This window comes from Bos mutus, chromosome 14 (genome assembly GCF_027580195.1).
Source record: "Bos mutus isolate GX-2022 chromosome 14, NWIPB_WYAK_1.1, whole genome shotgun sequence".
NCBI lineage: Eukaryota > Metazoa > Chordata > Mammalia > Artiodactyla > Bovidae > Bos > Bos mutus.
Genome location: NC_091630.1, coordinates 66,078,353 through 66,085,854, shown reverse-complemented (window position 1 = coordinate 66,085,854; position 7,502 = coordinate 66,078,353).

Genomic DNA, 7,502 nt, shown 5'->3' with positions numbered 1-7,502 from the left:
TCAAAGAACACATGCAACTTGGAGTGAGAATTGGATCTTCCCTGCAACACTCTTAACTCATTCTCTATCCTCAACTCAACAACCTTTTCCATTCCTTCCTCTAGGGGATCTTGTTGCTTTATAGAACAGAGTTTTCAACAAATCACCTCCATAATCACAGACTCCCCACAGTACACAGAATGGGGTCTGAACTCCTATAAGTAGATTCAGTTCTCAGGCTGTACAGCCCTATCCAGTTCTGTGTCTTATTGCCCCGGACTTGCAACCACTCATACCCACATACATTCCAGCAGTGTTCCTTCCCCAAGCACGGCTTGTATCCTTCTCTCTCTCCGTCTCTATGTCAGTCACCCTCTGCAGACAGATTTAGATAGGTTTGGATCCCATAATGTTACCGTGGTTGTTGTTTTATCTAATTCATTAGCAACATTTAAGAATGCAGGGATTCCCCTGGTGGTCCAGTGGTTAAGAATCCGCCTTGCATTGCAGGGGATGCAGGTTCGATCCCTGGTCAGGGAACTAAGATCCCGCATGCTGCAGAGCAACTAAGCCCACGAGCCGCAACTAGAGTCTGTGCCACAACGAAAGACACCGTGCACCACAACTAAGACCGAGGGCAGCCAAATAAATGAATAAATAGATGTTGGTGTTGGTGTTCAGTCACCGAGTTGTGTCTGACTCACTGCCACCCCATTGACTGCAGTCAACCAGGCTCCTCTGTCCGTGGGATCCTCTAGGCAAGAATACTGGAGTGGGTTGCCATTTCCTCCTCCAGGGGATCTTCCCAACCCAGGAATCTAACTCATGTCTTTTCCAAATAAATAAACAAAATATTTTTTAAAAAAGAGAAAGATTTCCAGATTTCCTTGAACCCAGAGCTTAGGAAACAGGTGGGATTAGAGACATAAACTTGAAAATCATCAGTACATAGACGGTGTTGAAAGCTGTTATTTTCTACCTAATACGGGTACTATTGTTACACAGTGAGAACCACAAATATAACTTAGGTTTTTAAAAAGGTAAAGCAAATCAGGGTAATATTCAAAAGCAAAGTGGGGAAGGGGGAAAGACATCAAGATAAAAGAAAAAAGATAGAAATTTTAAAGTGAGAAACTCATGACCTTTCAGGCAAAAAAGTTACAAATCCTAGCAAGAAAACATCCTTCCCAAATATTTCCAGATTCAAAGCACAAAGACAGATTCCTTGCAGGAGAGTCAAATCAGCACAGTTTCAGAGCTCTTGTGAATCACACAACATGTAACCACAATAACAAACAAACAAAAATTCCATGTGTTCTGCCTGATTTTACCTTTCTGCAGAGCAGAAGTAAGGAAGAAGCTAGGCTTTCTCAGGCTTTCTCAGATGTGCCAATTAGCAGCACATATTGGATTGGACAAAAGATTCATTTAGGTTTCTGCATAAGTTGTTAACGAGCTTTTCAGCCAACACAGTAAAATACCTCAGTACCTTTGCTTTGAAAGGGACTTAAAATCCTACTTGGAAGGAATAGCACATGAGGGTGAGTGTGTTGTTAGAACTGGAATCTGGAGGCCTTTGAGCTGAGCACGCTCCCCTCTTTTACCCAACAGCCCCTCAGCTCACTGTGGTACCCCTGGCTGGCTTCCCTCGTTTGCCACCTCCCAGGATGATGCCTTGTACCACCACCCCTTGCATCCCCCTCCCAGGACAGTACTTGCTTCTTCTAGTGTGGTTGCTTCCAGAACAAGCCCTCTTTTTATTTGGCCCCTTAGAATCCTGATTATGTTTTTTCCAGTCATATACAGATATGAAAGTTGGACTATAAAGAAGGCTGAGCACCAAACAATTGATGCTTTTGAACTGTGGTGTTGGAGAAGACTCTTGAGAGTCCATCCTAAAGGAGATCAACCCTGAATATTCATTGGAAGGACTGATACTGAAGCTAAAACTCCAACACTTTGGCCACCTGATGCAAAGAGCTGACTCACTGGAAAAGACCCTGATGCTGGGAAAGATTGAGGGCAGAAGAAGAAGGGGACAACATAGGATGAGACGGTTGGATGGCATCATTGACACAATGGAGATAAGTTTGAGCACGCTCAGGGAGCTAGTGGAGGACAGAGGAGCCTGGCGTGCTGTAGTCCGTGGGGTCTCAAAGAGTCAGACACGACTGAGCGACTGAGCAGCCCCCACTCTGTGGACTGCACCCCCAGGAGCCTGTGCTGTGTGTTCTCTAATCCTGCCCTCACTTTGAACCAGGCATGGAGAAGACTAAGAATCCTTCCTTATTCTCAGCTGTTTGTTTTGGTCTTCTCCTCTCTGTTTTCCAGCACCTAACAATAATAATGTGTTTCTTAAATTTGATCCTGCATATCTTATTACGTTGAGCTGAGCAGTGGGCAAGATCAGAGGTAGTATATCCTTAAGATTGATTTCATGGGTGAAATGAATGATTTTTCAAGGTTCCTCCCCTTCAACCCCATCAGGCCTCTGCTCAAATCCTTCGTTGCTCAGAGACATCATCTCTGACTACTCACTTCGGTGAAAACCTGGCCCCCTGCACGCCCTCCTTTGGTATTCTCCATTAGCATAGGTCACTCTCTGATCCACAATATACTTATCTCATTTGTTTGTTTATTATTTGTTTGTTGAGAGGAAGTACAGTGCAGTGGCAAAATCCCAGACTCCAGAACCTAGAGGATCCTGGCTCTTACTACCTACTAGCTGTGTGATCTTGGGCAAGCTACTTAACCTGTCTGAGCCTCAGCTGCCTCATCTGTAAATTAAGTTACTAACTCATGGGGCTGTTGTGAAGAGAAGATGAGTTCACGTGTGTAAGACATACAGAAACCGTGATCTAATCCTTAGACCAATATTGAACTTTGACCAGTTGTGTCAGGGCTGCCCTTCACAGCCAAAGGACCCAGGTCAGACTTACATATATTTCAGGAGAGTCTAATCCACACCTGGTCTTGGTGGCAATGTAATGATGGGAAGAAGGACAACACAATAAGAAGTACAGCCTGTCGCACAGAAGCTGTTAACTGACACTGGTGTCCACAGAGAAGCATCATGCAATGAGGGAGAGGGTCTGGGGAACCCAAGTGTCAACCAACAGTACATGCTTCCCACAGAGCTGGGAATGGTGAAGAAATTTACAAGTGCCCAAGGCAGGAGAGGTGTGAGGGTAAACCTCCATTTTTCCAAATGCATTTTTATTTTTTTGAAAATCGGGGCTGCACGAAGCTCTGTACTTGCTTATTTTTATACTTATTTAGTTTGGCTGCATTGGGTCTTCGTTGCCCTGCTCCAGCTTTCTCTAGTTGCAGTGAGCAGGGTCTACTCTCTAATTGTGCTGTTAGGGCTTGTCATTGCCGTGACTTCTCTTGTGGAGCACAGGCTGTAGAGCATGGGCTTCAAGAGTCACAGCTCACAGGCTTAGCTGCTCCGTGGCTTGCGGGATCTTCCCAGACCAGGGATTGAACCCATGTCCCCTGCATTGGCAGGGGGATTCTTAACCTCTGCACCACCAAGGAAGCCCCAAATACATATCTGAGTGTGTGAGTGAACTGCGTGTTTCCCTGGTGGTCCTGAAATTATTTTAGATGAGATTATATATTATATTGTGTATAGCAACAATATTATATACATTGTACAGGAGGCAGGGATCAAGACCATCCCTAAGAAAAAGAAATGCAAAAAGGCAAAACGGTTGTCTGAGGAGGCCCTACAAACAGCTGTGAGAAGAGAAGTGAAAGGCAAAGGAGAAAAGGAAAGATATACCCATTTGAATGCAGAGTTCCAAAGAATAAAAAGGAGAGATTAAAAAAAAAAAGCCTTCCTTAGTGATCAATGCAAAGAAATAGAGGAAAACAATAGAATGGGAAAGACTAGAAATGTTTTCAAGAAAATTAGAGATACCAAGGGAACATTTCATGCAAAGATGGGCACAATGAAGGATAGAAATGGTATGGACCTAACAGAAGCAGAAGATATTAAGAAGAGGTGGCACGAATACACAGAAGAATTATACAAAAAGATCTTAATGACCCAGATAACCATAATGGTGTGACAACTCACCTAGAGCCAGACATCCTGGAATGTGAAGTCAAGTGGGCCTTAGGAAGCATCACTATGAACAAAGCTAGTGGAGGTGATGGAATTCCAGTTGAGCTATTTCAAATCCTAAAAGATGATGCTATGAAAGTGCTGCACTCAATATGTCAGCAAACTGGGAAGACTCAGCAGTGGCCACAGGACTGGAAAAGGTCAGTTTTCATTCCAATCCCAAAGAAAGGCAATGTCAAAGAATGCTCAAACTACCACACAATTGCACTCATCTCACATGCTAGCAAAGTAATGCTCAAAATTCTCCAAGCCAGGCTTCAGCAGTACGTGAACTGTGAATTTCCAGATGTTCAAGCTGGATTTAGAAAAGGCAGAGGAACCAGAGATCAAATTGCTAAAATCCTTTGGATCATCAAAATAGCAAAAGAGTTCCAGAAAAAACATCTACTTCTGTTCTATTGACTATGCCAAAGCCTTTGACTGTGTGGATCACAACAAACTGTGGAAAATTCTGAAAGAGATGGGAATACTAGACCACCTGACCTGTCTCTTGAGAAACCTGTATGCAGGTCAGGAGGCAACAGTTAGAACTGGACATGGAACAACAGACTGGTTCCAAATAGGAAAAGGAGTACGTCAAGGCTATATATTGTCACCCTGCTTATTTAACTTATATGCAGAGTACATCATGAGAAATGCTGGGCTGGAGGAGGCACAAGCTGGAATCTAGATTGCCAGGAGAAAAATCAATAACCTTATATATGCAGATGACACCACCCTTATGGCAGAAAGCAAAGAACTCAAAAGCCTCTTGATGAAAGTGAAAGTGGAGAGTGAAAAATTTGGCTTAAAACTAAACATTCAGAAAACTAAGATCATGGCATCTGGTCGCATCACTTCATGGCAAATAGATGGGGAAACAGTGGAAACAGTGACAGACTTTATTTTTTGGGGCTCCAAAATTGCTGCAGATGGTGACTGCAGCCATGAAATTAAAAGATGCTTGCTCCCTGGAAGAAAAGTTATGACCAACCTAGACAGCATATTCAAAAGCAGAGACATTACTTTGTCAACAAAAGTCCATCTAGTCAAAGCTATGGTTTTTCCAGTAGTCATGTATGGATGTGAGAGTTGGACTATAAAGAAAGCTGAGCGCTGAAGAATTGATGCTTTTAAACTGTGGTGTTTGAGAAGACTCTTGACAGTCCCTTGGACTACAAGGAGCTCCAACCAGTCCATCCTAAATGAGATCAGTCCTGAATATTCATTCGAAGGACTGATGCTGAAGCTGAAACTCCAATACTTTGGCCACCTGATGCCAAGAACTGACTCATTTGAAAAGACCCTGATGTTGGGAAAGATTGAAAGCAGGACAAGAAGGGGACGACAGAGGATGAGATGGTTGGATGGCATCACCATCTCAATGGACGTGAGTTTGAGTAAGCTCCAGGAGTTGGTGATGCACAGGGAGGCTTGGTGTGCTGCGGTTCAGGGGGTTGCAAAGAGTCAGACACGACTGAACAACTGAACTGACTGATATATTATATAATGTATAGTAAAATGTATTATACATTATATAATAAAATTGTATATATAATGAAATATATACACAATAAATCTATATAATAATATAGTTTTTTATATAATGAAATGTACAATAAAATTATTACAACTCTCTTTCTCCCCTTGATCCTTGTGATTACAACAAAGGGTAAATTTCATTTTGGTGCTACTGTATGTTTTATGGCCAAGGCTTGGCAAATCTCACTTTTTAACAGAGAGAGAGAGGCCTCAAGCTCAGAGCCTGACTTAGGGCACAGAATATAACTAGAGTTTAATAACATTGTTTTGTTTTCCTCATTTTTATTTTTAGTTACCTTCTTTTTATAACATGGCCTTCCATTTTTATTAGTAACAAAGTTTCCTTTTAAAACAGATATTAAATATTTAATCAGAACATTAAATAAAATACTTTTTTTTGCTTTGTCAAATACTTTTTCTATTCATTTTCTATAAAACTTGTACATGTAACTAACTATATAAAACAGATATAGTTACATGTACAAGTTTTATAGAAAATGAATAGGAAAAAGTATTTGGACAAAGCCAAAAAAAAAGTATTTTATTTACTGTTCCAATTGTTCTTGCTACATGTCAAGCACTATGCCAAATGTTTCACAAACATTAACTCGTTTATCTCTAGGATGAGCCTAATGGGTGAAGTAACTTGCAGTCACGCAGCTAGTGCAGGTGAGGCTTGAAATGAAGAGCTCAGGGTGGGGTCCTGAGGCGTGGCTCCCACCCCCTGCCTCTCCCAGGAGCTCTGTCCCTGGGACAGAGGTCAGTAAACATTGCAGGGGAGGGTAGTGGCTCTCTGGGAGGTCGTAGGTTAAGGCTTGGGCAGTAATGATGAAAACCATGTCTTGATCAACTCTCCTGTATTTAACTTGGTTGTTTAGTCACTCAGTCATGTCCGACTCTTTGCGACCCCATGGACTATATAACCTGCCAGGCTCCTCTGTCCATGAAATTCTCCAGACAAGAATACTGGAGTGGGTTGCCATGTCCTCCTCCAGGGGATCTTTCTGACGCAGGGATTGAAACTGGGTCTCTGCTTTGAAGGCAGATTCTTTAACATTTGAGCCACAAGTGCTGAAATTCAGGTCTTGATCAACAGCCCTGTATTTAACTTACTCCCATCCAAAGACTGCTCCAGGCTCTCCTTATGACTTTGACTCCAGGAACTCAGCATACCCTTGACCATGTAAGGGTTAAAAAGTGGATTTGGGAGTACCGGTGAGTCTCCTGACTTCCCCTGCAGTCTTGACACAGTTAGCTTCTTCCTCTCTCTCATCTTTCCTGTTCTGGAACATATCATGTTATTCTATTTCACCCCAACCCCTTCTCCCAGCTGCTTTTAATTTTCTCTAAGACTTGTTCTCTGGGAAAGTGACGCAGGATAGCTCAGAAATCTTAAACCTGATTTCTTAAAGACGATGCTCCATTTTATTAAAAAAATAAATAAATAAAACAATTAGATAACTTTCCTAGTGGTATAGTGAGTAGGAATCCACCTTCCAAAGCAAGGGACACGGGTTCAATCCCTGGATCAGGAAGATTCCACATGCCACTGAGTACCACAACTACTGAGCCTGTGCTCTGCAGTGGAAGCCCACACAGCCTAGAGCCTGGCTCCACAACAAGAGAAGCCGCTGCAGTGAGAAGCCTGTGCACCATCACACCCCGCTCGTTGCAACTAGAGAAAGCCCACATCAGAACAAAGACCCAGCACAGCCAAAGATTAAATTAATTAATTAAAATATTAAAAATAAAATTAAAAAATTTAAAAGGTAGAAAAAATGTGTTCATAAAAAAAACAATTGGACCATCAAATTCTTTACAATACCAAAAAGATTTATGAAGAGCTAGCTTACTCTCTCTCCTGTACTTATAA